The sequence below is a fragment of the Rhineura floridana genome, chromosome 22 (assembly GCF_030035675.1).
Source record: "Rhineura floridana isolate rRhiFlo1 chromosome 22, rRhiFlo1.hap2, whole genome shotgun sequence".
In the NCBI taxonomy this organism is placed as follows: domain Eukaryota; kingdom Metazoa; phylum Chordata; class Lepidosauria; order Squamata; family Rhineuridae; genus Rhineura; species Rhineura floridana.
The window spans coordinates 2,645,663-2,661,515 of NC_084501.1; positions in this window are offsets into that span (position 1 = coordinate 2,645,663).

The window sequence follows — 15,853 nt, forward strand, 5'->3', positions numbered from 1 at the left end:
AAGTTTTTAAACATGTTTTGTTTTAATGTATTTTAAAGTCTGTTTTTATGATTTTTTTAAAGTGTTTTTAATGCTTTTGTTTGCCGCCCTGGGCTCTTGTTGGGAGGAAGGGCGGGATATAAATAAAATAATAAATAAATAAATAGTGTGTTGCAAGTAAGTAAGTGAAGAATGCTTTGGAAATCGGGACAGGGGTGAATGCTGGAGTCCTCCGCTTTCTGTTATCTCCAAGGCCTGGCTTCCATTTATCTTGCTAGTATTTTGATTTGAGATTTTTTAAGCATGATGCACCAGAATTGAATAGAAACTGGAGTGGATGTGCCAGGCACTAACTTGCGCATAAGCTTGTAGGACGGATCGTGTGCGTTTGTGAAGTATGAAGGAAAAGGATTCTGCCTGGCTGCTTATATTTCTCAATTCTAACTCAGCCTTGCAAATTCATGTCTTGTCACTTGTGATGTTAAGAGTCCTTCAAAGCTGAAATAAGCTGGAAGAGAACTAGTTTCATTTTTCCCTTTTAGGGTATTGGCTTGCCACAAATAACTAGCACAGGTACGTGTGGGCTCCTCGTGGACTTGTGGGGTAGCCCCCCTGCAATTGCATTACACCCAGGGTATCTAGATTGTAAACAGGAAGCAGTGTCTTTCTTTACTTTGAGTCATTCAGAGCAATATTTTAGCCTTGCACAACAACCCTGTGCACAAGGCCACCCAGGCACCTTCATAGCTAAATCATTTATTCAACCTAGATTTCACACATTCAAGCCCAGTATGCTTACTAGTGTACCAGGCTGGCAGCAGTGAGGAGTGTGCCGGTCCAGCCCCGCAACTCAAGTGCACCGAGCCCCACACAACCAGTAAAAGCAATGTCTGTGGTCCAGGCAACTCAAATATCCCTGACTAGGCTCTCCACCTCCTTATCTCCAGATTCCATTCACCATCCCCATTTCGTGCTTTATTTTCATGTTTCTTGCCCTCCCAACAGCCTGGATGGACTTCAAGAGTATTTACATTCCTGCAGAAGTGGGAGTTTTAATATGTACTTTTTCTGATCTAGCCTGGCATGTTTTCTCTTTTCTGGCTTTTTGTATTGCAACATAGATGCCTTGGCCACCCGCTGCCTCTTGAAGGGGGGGAGGCGGCAGTTTGGTCAGCCTTGCCATGGAGTATCTTAGTGATGTTTTAAATCATCCATGGACCAACAAGGATCCAGAAGGTTGCCAGTTGTATACCGGACCCAATTCAAGGTGTTGGTGTTGACCTTTAAAACCCTATACGGTTTCGGCCCAGTTTATCTGAAGGAACGCCTCCAGTATCACCAAATATGCCGCCAAACAAGATCGGCCTCACAAGACCTTCTCTCGGTCCCACCGGTGAAAACAGCTAGGCTGGTGCGGACCAGAGAGAGGGCCTTCTCGGTCGTGGCCCCCACCCTCTGGAACTTGCTTCCGCTTGTCCTCCGACATGCCTCCTCCCTGATGGCTTTTCGCCGAGCCTTAAAGACCTCAGGCAGGCCTATGGGATTTCTGGGGCGGGTTAGGTTTTTATACTGTATTAATTGAAGGATGGTTTTAGATGAATTGATGTTAATATTGTGATTGGTGATTGTATATGTTTTATATTGTATTTTATATTGTTGTACGTCGCCCAGAGTGTCTGTTAATTCAGACAGATGGGCGACTAACAAATAAAATTTTATTATTATTATTATTATTATTGTTGTTGTTGTTGTTGTTATTCAGGTGGTCTGTGTGCATTATAACATTCATATTGATTTTTAATTGTATTTTATTGTTTCAGTTTGTATTACAATTTGCATTTGTTAGAATCCGTGGCGGGGGCAGGTTGGGAACCACGAAGAGGCTGTGACCAGCCCAAGAGATGCTGTAGAATAGTAATTATTATTAGATTTTTATCCCACCCTTCCTCCCAGTGGAGTGCATTGTTGTTTGGCCACAAACAAAACAGTAGAAACAACTCAGAAATTTTAGAAGCATGTTCCCAGACTGTCACTGTTTTTCTGGGAAGGATTCAAAGGTAGGCTTAGGTGCCTGAATATAAAGTGGACTATGGCGGTATCCTGCCCTAGCACAACAAATGTATTTTAAAAAGAAAAACCAGGCTGGAAAGTGACGAGGAAATGCATTGAAAAGTGTAGGATGAACAAATGACTCACCAGACGGTGTGTAAACAGTCTGCAAGCAAACTGGGACGAATGCTTATTGCCGTATAACCTCTCTGCAAACAAATCCGAACTAAAGTTTGATAAAGACTGTACATAATATAACCTTCACCAATGCTTTTTGCAAGCAAATCAGGGTGAATGCTCAAGAAATAGGTCACCTGGAGAGGGCCAGAGACCGCAGATATATTTCCTGTGTAGTTGTACTCCTAGCCAAGAACAAAAGGAGACGCAAAACCTGCAGCTCAGAAATGGACATTTTTATACAACAGGTTGCACTAAAGTCTGGTTTCTGAGCGCTGTTTTGAGCTCTTGTTTCTTTTTTGTTGTTGGTTATACTCCATTTCTATCTTGTACATGACCCTTTCCTGTCAGTAATAATATTGACTACAATTCCACAGGGTTCCCCCTGTGCTTTCAATTACATCTCAATTGCTGTTTTGGGCCAAAGGACATGCTAAATGCATTTTAGCAAGGAAGAGTTGCAATCCTAACTCTGCCTACTCAGAAGTGAGAATTCAGTCCTCCCTTCCTCTGCTGCAGTAGGTACCAGCAACACCCTTTTGCCTCCTCCAGCTACAATTTAGTTCAGAAAGGAAATTCCCATTGGAACTGGCCTCAACATCTTGCTGGCAAAGTGCCCCCCCCTCCATACACAGCCTGAGTATAGGAGGGTGAACTGCAGTTCCCCGTGTTTTTTTTCCTTAAAGGCTTCCTTCCCCCTGGGACTGCTCTGCCTTCCTTCCCCAAGGAAAGCTTTTTATTGTAGGGAGAGACTTTTGCTGGCTGTCCAGTTCAGCAGAATTGCTCTGCTTTGTTATGTACACTTTCTGAGGTTCCCATGGAAGCACTTCCTCCAAAGGCAATCAGAGTTGCCTCCCTTTCCCCTCCCCTTGGTGCTGAGATCATCCCCATCCTCTGACCTCATACTTCATTATTTACAGAAGAAAATGTAACTCCGGAACGCAAAATGATTAACTAGTGGGTTTTTTTTTTACTTGCACCTCTCCTCTGGCCTAGAGCAACAGGGCTGGCATCAAGATCAGGGTTGGAAAGATTTGTTAATTTTGCTTTTCTGTTTCTTTTTTAAAATCTTAAATTCAGTCCTCCACATTTCTGCAGCAATTTGAGATTTTTTTTTAAACCCTCATGAAAATTCTTCAGCATTTTAGTGCAAATTTGCCCTAATAAATACATTTTTGTAGGCAGTTTTGAGTAATGTACACATTTTTGCAAGCCATTTCTGGACATATAATGCCTTTTTTGCATGTCATTTCTCTCATATATTCATTTTAATGCAAACTTTCATCTAACATATGCACTCCAATTACTGTTCCAGTCGGCTTTTTAAGCAGGGGTGGTTAACCCCCTGTTCGAGGGTCTCATCCCCCCCCCCTCATTTTTTTGTCACTGCAAGAGTCCACCAATTTGGGCAAATTAAAAAACAACAACAGACACAGCACTGGGCTGGGCAAAGCCAAACACCCTGATAGGGATGTCAGGAAGATTGATAATGTGATGAGGAGAGAGGGGGCAATTACATGCTCAGCTGACTAGCACAGACTGGCTGAGGAGGGAGGGGTGCCTGTTTCTGTGTGCGTGTGTGCTTGTGAGAGTGTATCCCCATTTGCACTATACATTTAAAGCAGTGTCATACCACTTTAAACAGCCATGGCTTCTCCCAAAGTATCCTGGGAAGTGTAGTTTGTGAAGGGTGCTGAGAGTTGTGAGGAGACCCTTATTCCCTTCACAGAGCTACAATTACCAAACTGATTTAACAGTCAGTTCCTCTTCTTCCCAGGGAACTCTGGGAATTGTAGGTCTGTGAGGGGAATAGGAGGTCTCCCAACAGCTCTCAGCACCCGGAACAAACTACAGCTCCCAGGATTCTCTGGGGGAAGCCATAGTGGTGTAAAGTGGTATGATAACTGCTTTAATTGTACAGTGCAGATAGGGCCTGTATGTGTGAGAGAGTGAGGTGGCCACACCCACTGCTGAGCTGCGGCCCCTGGAGGGCTGGCCAAGGACTAATGAGGCCCTTAGGTCTAAAAATGTTGGTCCCCGCTATTTTGAAGTTTGCATTGTGGCTGCTGGTTTTCGTGATCGTATCTTGTTTTAAGCCTTCCTGTGTTTTTGGTATGGGTCTTTTTATTGTTTTTTTATTGATGTGTTCCCATTTTGTTTTGTTCTAGATATATTTCATCTTTGTTTTGTAGGCCACTCTAAATACTAAACATAGAAAACCAGGGTAGGAATAATAGCCTAAATTAAACGAGGGATATTTAGCTTAAGGCATCTGCTGCCACTCTTGTGGGTGGTTTTAAAAGGGGATTAGACAAATTCATGAAGAAAAAGAATCTGTGGCAAGCAAGCAGCCATGATGGCTACGGGCCACCTCTAGAATGGGAGGCAGCAAACCTCTGAAGGCCCCGTTGCCAGGGAACATGAGCAGGAGAGCGCCAGGCTGATGGTTTCTCATAGGAACTTGGTAGGCCACTGTGTGAAACTGGATGCTGATCTAAGAGGGATGTCCAACCCCGCAGGGCTCTTATGCTCTTAAGTAGCATTTGTATCCCATAATTGCGGTTAGGAGGCTTAGGAAGAGCGGCTTGCCTCGGGCCACCGAGGAAGCAGAGCTGCCCCCGTGGGCTAGGGGAAGGGGCTCCCACGGGGCACCAGATGGGGCCACCCGCCGCACCCCCTGGCGGGTCTGGTCAGTGACTGGATGGGTGATCTCCTGGGGACCAGATGTGCACTGACTTGATGGACGTGTACGGAAATAGTTCAGAGTACCTTGGGGTGGGGTGTCTCTGTGTATGGGCAGATGATAACAAATGTATTTTTGTTGTCTGCCTCTCACCGGGAATGCAGGTGGATTGCATAGATTTAAAAATACAAAAGTACATAAAACCATGCATAAACAAATCCGTAAAATCCTTACAAACATCAGTACAATGGCATAAAGGGGTGGAAATGTAACCGAATGCTTGTGTAAAAAGATGGGTCTGGCCTGGACGGGTGACCTCCTGAGAGCCCCATGAGTGCCATTGGGGACTCCAAGCTGGAAATAAAGGATATAAATGTAGGAAATAAATGAAGTTGGGAGAAGGAAGGTGCCCCTCCCCAGAGCTTGGGAAAGTTACTTTTTTGAACTACAACTCCCAATCCAGTGGCCATGGGGCTGATGGGAGTTGTAGTTCAAAAAAGTAACTTTCCCAAGCTCTTCCCCTCCCGGTGGGGCCAACGGGTACCGTCTGCCTTGTGAGAAGGAAAGGGGCAGGCAAAGGCACCCTCGGGGCCTGCTGCTCCAGTCAGGCCATCCTTGTCTCTCTCCCCCCAGGGCCAAGGGACACCCTCTGCCCCATGGGAAGGAACTTCTGATGCCACCCCACCCCCCACTTTCTGTGGGGCTGCTTGTGTTGTCCTGTTTTGTTTCTGGAGCATGTGGTTCTTTGTGTGTCTGTTGTGTTTTTATAACTGTTGTTAGCCACGCTGAGGAGGAAAAGCAGGATAGGATTCTACTACATAAATGCACAGTAAGGCCCAGTCTGCTGGGAGTTTTCCTCCATGACTCCCGTGCTGGACGTCTCTCCCGTAGCTTGCCTCAGTTTGGCTGATTTTGTTTCCAGAAAAACAGCCAGTGCGGAGGGGCCCTTAACCCTTGGAGGGCCCCCCCCTTTAAATCCCCAGCCCCCGGATCTGCTCTTTGCAGTGGGCCCAAAGCTCATCTCCCCTTTCTTAATTCTCAGGATCGGAACCAGGATTGCAGAGGACGTTGAGAGAAAGCTGTGTAAAAAGAAGTGGATCTCAAGGTGGGACTTGAAGGAGAAGTGGGTGATCAGGCCAACGGTTGGTGGGGCAATCAAGGGCCTTTTTCTGGCCGCCACCTTCCTGGCTTCTTTAACCTTTTTGGCCACAGTTCCTTCCAGGCGAGAAGCTGAAATAGTACCAAGGGGTTCTCTTCCTCAGGCAAGATGTGCCCCCTCGCCATTGTCCTCCTCCATATCTGGAAAGTTGGCTGCTCGACCCTCCTGGACAATTTAGTGCTGATGTTGCAGGAGATAAGGGGATAAAGAAGGAAAGTTCCCACCAGCTGACTGTGCCTGGAAACAGGAAAAAAAGCAAAAACAGGAAAGAAGCTGAGCTCATCCCGTTTCCTTTTCTATCCTGAGCGCTCCCCAGGAAGGCTGCGATTGTGCTGGCAACTTAACCTCGTACTCTGCAGATGACGGGGAGAGAATCGCAACAGGTGAGCAGCAGAGGTGAATCCCCAAGGGAGGGAGGGCTTCATTCTGAACTTGCGAGGCGCTGAGGGTTCAAGGCTGCCGGGAAATTGAACCTGCTAACCTGGAAGATGCGGCATTGCATTTACTTAGTTGTCGTGGCCCTGAGGAGTCTGCACTTTTTATTTTGATTGGGGAGGAACGAAGTGGCCAGGGCAACGATCAATAAAGAGAAGAGAGATGTAAGGATGGCAAGGGGTGAACGGGGGCTAATGTGTTTAGACCAGCCTTCCCCAACATGATGCCCTCCAGCTGTTTGGGCTGGCTAAGGCTGATGGGTGCTGTAGTCCAAAACAGCTGGAGAGCACCATGTTGGGGAAGGCTTGTTTAGACATACACAGATTTGGAGTGAGGATTCTTGATAAAGGCTAAAGGCTTGATCCCAAATGTCTCTGTGAAGCAGCCTGGTTAATCGACTTAGATTTCTTTATTCCTATGAATTTTAGTCTGTCAACCACATTAATAAATTGATTTTAAATTTTCTTAAATTAACATGCAAGGAAAAGAATGCCACTAATGAAAAAAAATTTTTTTTTAATAATGTGTGCACGTGTCAGAACAGGCACTGTAATGGAAGGCGTGTTCCCTGCTATGTGTGAGAGAGAGAGAAGGGAGAAAGCCTCTTTTAAGAGTGCCAGCATCTGGACTTCCGGGAAGGGTGACTTAGCCTGTGCCTGCTTTTGAGACGGGCTCCTGCCTCAAAAGAAGCTTATTCAGATATATCAGTCAGTTTTTTCTTTTTTTTTTGACTGATTAAACTTCTCCCGGGTAGGGAGAAACGAAGAGATTAACCTCAAAGCCTATTTTTGTTGGGACGACCAGATCTCATTAATTTATGGGACGAGGTCCAGCCGACGAAGGTGGGACGGATTTTCAACAGCAAGCTCTATCTGTTAAAGCGAACGTTCATCTTATCTTCTAAGAGAGAACGCACTAACAGGCAAGCACCCTTCTTTCTATATTTTTCTTTTACTTGACTTAAATTGTTGCTGTTTAAAAGAGATTTGCCAGATTGATCAGTTTTTGACATCTCACTGGGGAGCCATAACTTCTCTCTGCTACGCACTAATTAATAGCTTATCTCTGTTTTTGTTGCAAAAAGCTGTCCTGGATTTGCATTCTAAAGATATACACAGAAGAGGGATTTCTATTCCAGATTTTTATTTTGAAAAATATTATACTGTTTTGAGACTACTCTCTTTTTGGTCTATTTTATTTTGACGAATCTGTTTCTTGACGATTGCCATTAATTGTTTCGATCCTGGGAACTGCATTTTGTTTACTTAACTATTGGAGAGATAAGGCTGTCTGCACTGTTTATACTGTGATGTCACCAAGTTTGGAGTATTAACCCAATTGTTGCTGAAATAAGAAGTGGTTTTCCTATATTTTTCTTTTAAAATGGCAATTAAGAAAGTGGCTGAAAATCTGGAAATAACTATGTTTCAGAAAATAATGGATGAGATTGAGATAACGAAAATTGAATTGAGTAAAATGAAGCAGGAGATTAAAGATATAAGGGTCCCTGTGAGAGAGGTGACCCTGGAAGGGGTCCCTGTGAGAGAGGAGACCCCGGAGATTGGAACAGGGGTCCCTGTGAGAGAGGAGACCCTGGAGACTGGAATAGGGGTCCCTGTGAGAGAGGAGATCCCGGAGATTGGAACCAACGTGGAACAGGAACAAGATTTGGAGTCTATGGACTTTAGAAATAAAATCTATTGTTTGGAACTCAATGTTATCTCTGAAGAAATGAATGAAGATTCTAGAGATAAAGTTATCAATGGCATGGATAATCTTCTGGACTGGAATGATGTGATGGAGCCTAATATAGAGAAAATCTATGGAATTAACTGCAGCCATGTGACAATGGAAAAACTTTTAAGAGATGACCCAGTGCATTTTGAAAAAAAGAACAGAGATATGATTTTACAGCAGTATTTCAGCAACCTATTCAGAATGGATGGCAAGAAAATATTTGGGATAGAGGTAATTCCCATCAGACTCTTACTATATGACTATGGCTTTGACAGCAAGATTATTATGGAATACTGATAATGGAAGACTGGATATTGAAATTACTGGACTTAACAAGACTACTGAAGATGGAAGATGGAAAATGGAACTAATAGAGATAATAGAACAATGGCTACTGAAATTATTGAACCTAACAGATTCTGATGTGATGGATTAATTGAAATGTTTATTTTGACTATGGTTATGACAATAAGATTATCATAATTAGTAATGAGATGGATTAATCGATATGCTTATCTGGAAAAAAAAATTGATAGATATATTTCTTAAAGAATTGAAACCTCTCTTTGACTTTTTGTGGAAAGAATAAAGTAATGTTTATGAGATTTGATGATTAAGTAAGATAACTACTGGAGGAAAGTGATTTTATAATATGACTTAAGAGACAGGATTGTTATATATTATAGACTTATAACTGATTTGATCTTTGACAAATGGGAAGTCAATATTTTACTCTTTATTTTTTATTTTTGTTTTTTTTTTCTTTTTTTCTTTTTGTTTAACTATTTTTGATTTTGTTTTTTGTCTTTGAATGTTTTATGATTTTGTCTTGTATGTTTTATGAAAATCTGAATAAAAATTATTGAAAAAAAAAAAAAAGAGTGCCAGCATCTGCAGTGTTTGTATTTTAAAAGTCAGCTGCCCAGTTAATATGGGGGGAGGTTTGTTCAAATGTTTTTAACTGATGAAACGTACAGATTAATCAACTCAACGTTGCAACACCATTTGTGATAATTCAGTGGTGAAGGAAAAGCACTCTGCACATGCTCAGAGGTATTTTATTACAAATTCCAAGGGATGAGCCCTGGTATTGAAGGCTCTGGGGCTGAATCCTGGTTGGTGGTAAATGTAAAAGAAATAAGCTTTTATTCCACAATTATTTCTTTACTTAAGATACAAGTTTTTGAGTTCCCAAAAAATGTCTGGTTCAGTGGATTCAACATATTGGATTGTATTCAACTAACTTTTACTCAGAGTAGACCTAGTGAAATTAATGGACCTAAGTTAGTCATAGCCATGAAATTCAATGGGTCTACTCTGAGTAAAAGTTAGTTGAATACAACAAATCAGAGTACCAATTTCATTTGCTTGTGGTGGGGGGCGATGCAGTGAAGAAATGGCTTTTATTTAGTATTGTATTTGTGTCCCAACTCTCCTCCAAGGAGCTCAAGGTGATGTGCATAGCTACCCCCCTCCTCATTTTATCCTCAGAACAATCCTGTGAGGTAGGTTAGGCTAAGAGGCTGTGACTGGCCGGAGGTCACCCAGTGAGCTTCATGGCTGAGTATGGGTTTTCCAGGGCCTAATCAAACACTGCAAGGGCTTTTTTAGTAGAAAATTGCCAGAGAGAAAAATGTCAAGAACTCCCCCCCCCACACACACATACACTCTTGTTGACTTTTTGTGGCAACACCACCTCTAAGACTGCAATTCTAAAAATGCCAGGGAAAAAAACCCTACATGTGACTGAGCATCCTAAGTAGTTTGGCCCTTAAATCTATATTCCTTGGGAGCTATTCCATTTGCCAGGTAGCAGACTGGAGCTGAAAGTGCGTTTCCCACATTTTAAAGCTGGCACCGTTGGTTTATTTATTTATTTATTGTATTTATATATTGTATTTAAATACAGCCCCATAGCTGAAGCTCTCTGGGTGGTTTACAGTAACTAAAAACATTAAAACAAATATACAAATTTAAAAACACATCTTTTAAAAACAATTTAAAACACAATTAAAAAAATTAAAACAATTTAAAAACACATGCTAAAATGCCTGGGAGAAGAGGAAAGCATTAAGAGCTTTCCTGTTAATGAAGTACATGTGTCTAAGAACGTAAGAAGAGCCTGCTGGATCAGGCTAAGGAAGGCCCATCTAGTCCAGCCTCACGTTGGCCAACCACATGCCCATTATGGGAAGCCCACAAGGAAGATCACTCTCCCCTCCTGTGGTTTCCAGCAACTGGGATTCAGAAACATACCGTCTCCCACTGTGGAGGTAAAGCACAGCCATCATGGCTGGTAACCTTTGATAGCCTTATCCTCCATGAATAGTAGCCTTTGATAGCCTTATCCTCTGTGAATAATGCTTAAGTGGCATGAGGTGATCCATTTGGGATGAGGGGAGAGGAACAAGTGTTCTCATCAAAGTAAGATTCAACGGCCAGTCTGCACCTGCGTCTGAGGCAGCAAGCTAGTTTAGGGTTCCCCAGGATAGGCCGCGTGGCATGCATAGCTCTGTTCTCCAAGAGAGAGGAGTGGCTAGGGGGATGCTGCTGTCAACATCTGCTACTTGAGGTGGTTGCCTCACTTTGCTGAATGGTAGAGCTGGCCCTGGTAATATATGCTTTGCATGCAGAGTGTCCCTGGTTCAGTTCTTGGCCTCTCTAGTCAAAATAATTTCTGCTAGCAGGGGTGGGAAAGAAGCTTACTTGAGATTGCAGAGAGGGGCGGCCACCACTTAGACTAGATAGTATGGAGCAAGACAAACCAGTGGTGTGACTTGGCATGAGACAACCTCAGATGTTTGATGATCCTGACATTGCCAGGCATTATCCTCACTTCTCTCCAAAGCCTCAAGGACTGGAAACTCTGTTTGCAGGCAGCAGCTCATTTTGTTCTGCCTCAAATGGAGCGGCCAATCTGGATGGAAGATGTTTAGGATTGGGCTCTACAAGGTTTGTTTTATTGTTTTATGCCATTGTTTGTATTATTTTAAATTGTTTTTAAGTATTTTAAGTGCCTGTTTCATGGTTTTAAGGTTGTGTATAGTGTTTAATTGTATTTTAATTGTATGTTTTTGTATGCTTTTAACTACATGTAGTTTTATCTGTAAGCCGCCCTGAGTTCCAGTTTGGAAAAAGGGCGGGGTAAAAATAAAGTTTCATTCATTCATTCAACCAACCCTAGACGGACTTGCGCTCCCTCAGAAAGACCAAGTTCACTGCTTGGGATTCTCCTGGATTTGTTGCTATCTGTTGAATTGCAGGTTTCCAGGAATGCCTTTGACCATCTTGGTATGCCAGCTGCAACTCTATATAGGTCAGTGAGGTCTAGCGTTGGTTGCTCATGAGTTAGTTACATCTGTGCTTGACTACTGTAAAGCAGTTGTTCTTGAAGGCGGTTCAGAATCTTCAATGGGTGCAACATGTGGCTGCCTAGATGTTCATAGGGTCTAGAAAGTAGGAATAAATAACACCAGTTTTGCATTGGCTGCTTTCCAGGCGTTTCCGCAAAGTATTAGTGTTAACCCATACAGCTCTAGATGGTTTGGGGCCAGGTTATCTAAAGGATAATGTAAAGGATCACTCAGATGGTCCTACTTGTATGTTAAAACCAGCTACAACTGGTTCCCTGGTCATATGCCCACAAACAGGGCACCCCTTGGTGATGGTCCTACAGTTTATACAACTTCCTTCCAACTGAACCCTATATGGCCCCTACAACGCAGGACAGAAATGTTTATGTTTTCTGAGCTGCTTTCCCCTAATTACTGTGTTTTGTGTTGCTGGTTGCTTGAGACACTGAGCTGTCCTTTTATGAAAAATTTCATGGTGTGGTTGAGGCCTGCGTTTCTAAGCTTCTATCTTTAATCATTTTTGTTTTATAATTTGGTATTAGTATGTCTTAATGAATCCTGTTTTGGTTGTGCACACCACCTTGTGAGAACTGTGCCCTAAATTGTGGCCTAGGAATACCTTTAATTACAAAGGAAAGTGTAAAGTAATGTGCAATCTATGCATGTGATTGGCTTGCATGGTTTTCCTTGTTGGGAAGTTTGCAACTTCTGGAGCAACCCAGAAGGATTTGCCTTGGACACTACCTCCATCCCCCCCCCACCACCCCCACATGCCAGTGCACTCAAATGAAGACACTCTGCCTCCAATGCCATGATCCCATCTGACCCCAGCTGCATTAAAAAGCCTTTTAAGAGCAAGATCAAAGCCAAAGGAATGTTTGAGCAGGGCTTTATGATGGCACCTCTGCAGTGCACAGATTTGGTGCTATGGCTGGGTTAAGAAAATATGTTTTTTTCCTAACAACCTGCTCTACCAAAAAAACCCACAAACAACCCCACAAAAAACCGTCCACAAAAAGCCAACTCCCCAGGTGGAGAAATACTCCTCCTCCATGCTCAGAGGCAGTATGCTTTGAATTGCAGTTGCTGGAAACTGTAGGAGGAGAGAGTGCTGCTCTTGCACTCAGGTCCCCCTTGTGGCTTTCCATAGGCATTTGGCTGGCCACTGTGAGAACAGGATGCTGGACTAGATGGACCATTGGCCTAATCCAGCAGGCTCTTCTTATATTAAATCCGGTGGGGGGAATCTTTGGCCCTCCGGATATTGCTAAACGACAACTCCCATCATCCCTGCCCACTGGCCATACTTGTTAGCACTGATGGGAGTTGTCGTTCAGCAACATCTGGAGGGCCAAAAGTTCCTCAACCACTGTGTTGCTTAGATGAAGGCTAAAAGTATGAAGCCTATTTCTTGCCTGGCTTCATAAAGTTTAGTTACTAAAATATTTTGGGTCCAGTTAAGAGCAGTGCTTTGTTTTTTACACTTCTGCCTAAATGTTGGGCCAAGCTAAACAGTCAGGAGATTCATTAAAAAAAAAGCAGCCACAGTGGGCCCCCAGTTTGAATTGGGATAGTACCAGTGGGGGGGAGATTAAGGGTGCAGTCCAGTCCATGTCTACTCAGAAGTAAGCTCTGTTGGGTTCAATGGGACTTACTCCCAGGTAAATGCATATTGGATTGCAGTCTAACCCTTTCCCTGTTTATTTATTATTTATTTATTACATTTATATACTGCCCCATAGCCAAAGCTCTCTGGGCGGTTTACAGCGATTAAAAACATTAAAAACAAATATACAAATTTAAAAACACATTTTTAAAAAAACATTTTAAAAACACATGCTAAAATGCCTGGGAGAAGAATGTTTGCCATTTCCCTGGTAATACCTCCCAAAACTGTCATTGACCCCACTGAAACTCTTGTTTTACATGTAATTTAGAGCTTAGTCTCTAGGAACCAAGTTTTCCCAATCTACCAAAAGGAATATCCTAGTTGAGGACGAATGAAGAGCTTATTAAAAAGATTCATAATCAAATATGTCTTGATGTAGGTTGATCTATCTATGTCAGCCTTGTATCTTCCAGATGTTTTGGGCTGCAGCTTCCATCAGCCCTATCCAGCTATGCCAGAAACAAAACTGTTGAACAAAATGGTGGCGCTGGGTTTTGAATATATGCTCGTGATCCATTTGAGGATTAATGCACCATGCTCAGGCTACAGATTTGGGGAACCTCCAAAATTTCTTATGCAAAACAGAAAATTAATTTGCAGGATTATGCAAAAGGGCATAAATTTTACAAAGTTGTTTAGTTTGCAAAACTCGCAACTGGTACTAAGATTCAGCTTTTCTTACATCATTTTGTTTTTAAAGCTCAGTCATTTAGAGATGGGTGCTTACAGGAATAAATATCTTCATAACTTCAGTTATGGGTCTACCTGTGAGAATGTCAGGCCTTCAGGAATCTGGTTCCTGGAGGGAGGGGAGAGTGTTAGAGGCTCTGACGATGGCTCCAAGATCATTCCATTGCTGCTCTGTTAGTTCTAGGGCAGTCTTACCCAACTTGTGCCCTCCAGGTGTTTCAGACTACAACTCCCATCTGCCTCTTCATTTGGATAGTCTTATTTGGGATTCTGTATTTTAGTCACGCTGGTTTGACAGAATATCAGGGACTGACTGATGAGATGAATGTACAGTAGGGCCATACTCATACGGCGGGTTATGTTCCGGATCCCCGCTGTAAAGCGAAAACCGCTGTAAAGCAGAACTCATTGAATAGAATGGCGCACGATGCCTGAAAACCGCCCTAAAAGTGGAACAAGCGCCATATGAGTGGGGCTTTAGTCTAATTGTGTCTAACGGAGACCACTGTATTAGCGAAGTGCTGTAAAGCAGGGCCCTACTGTATGAGGAAAGATTATAGGTCAGTGGTAGAGCACCTTCTTGCATGCAGAAGGTTGCAGGTTCAGTCCCTGGCATCTCCAGGTAGGGCTGGGAAAGATCCCTGTCTGAAATCCTGGAGAGCAAACAATACTGAGATAAATGGACTAATGGTCTGACTAAGGCTGCCTGTATGTTTCTGAGCCCGATTCAAGGTGCTGGTTTTAACCTATAAAGCCTTACATGGCTTGGGACCACAATACCTGATGGAACACCTCTCCCAACACAAACCCACTACGTTCAACATCCAAGGTCCTCCTCCGAGTGCCTGCTCCAAGGGAAGCTGGGAGGATGGCAACAAGGGAGAGGGCCTTCTCAGTGGTGGCCCCCAAATTATGGAATCATGTTTTGACGAGGTGCGGTTGGCGCCAACACTGTTATCTTTTCGGCGCCAGGTCAAGACTTACCTCTTCTCCCAGGCATTTTAACAGTATTTGAGTAGCATGTGTTTTATCTTGCCTATTGGTTTTTATGGGTTTTAATTTGGTATGGTTTAAATTTGTATACTTGTTTTTAATGTTCTTAATTGTCGTAAACCGCCCAGAGAGCTTCAGCTATGAGGCGGTATATAAATGTAATAAATAAATAAATAAGGCAGCTTCCTATGCTCTTCTTCTGATGGCGCTATATACATCAGTAAGAAAGCGATAGTGGTGCATGGTGAGGATGTAAGCGTCACTCTCTCACTTGTATGGGAGCCAGCTCCAGGTTTGATGTAGGCCAGAGGTCGCCAGTGTGGTGCCCAGGAGCATAACTGTGCAGTTGAGGTCTTTCACTGGTGCCTGTGAAACAACTGAGCCCCCTCTCGCAATTTACTGCCCCTTTGGTGGTCATGAGGAGGTGAAGATGGTTACTTTTCTCCCTTGAGAAGTTCATAGAGCTGAAGGAGCAAGCTGGAAGAGTGACATTCTTTCCCAGTTCCTCTTTCAGTTCTGGGCACTTTTCAAGGCTCAGTTTAATTCTACTGGATCTGACTTATACCCAGATCTCTTGGGAAAGTGAAGTGTGTGTGTGTTTCTCTCTCTTTTTTTTCTTTGGGGGGGGGAGTAGGGAGAGAAGTGACATGGTGAGCACCCATGGCACTTACTTAAAAATCCCAGTGTAGCTATGGGTCTAAAAAAGATGATGACCCCCAGAGGTAGGTCCTTCTATACTGGTGAGCCTCTTCCTGCTTTTGTGACAGCATCACTAGGAAGTTGGGCCTGGAAGCCATCACTGCAGTTTCCCACAATTCCCCTAATATAATGTCAATCCAGGGCATTGTGGGAAAATAAATGACAGCTCCTGATCCCCACATCTTTTTTCAAAAGCGGGGGGGGGGACAACGACGATGATGATGACACAA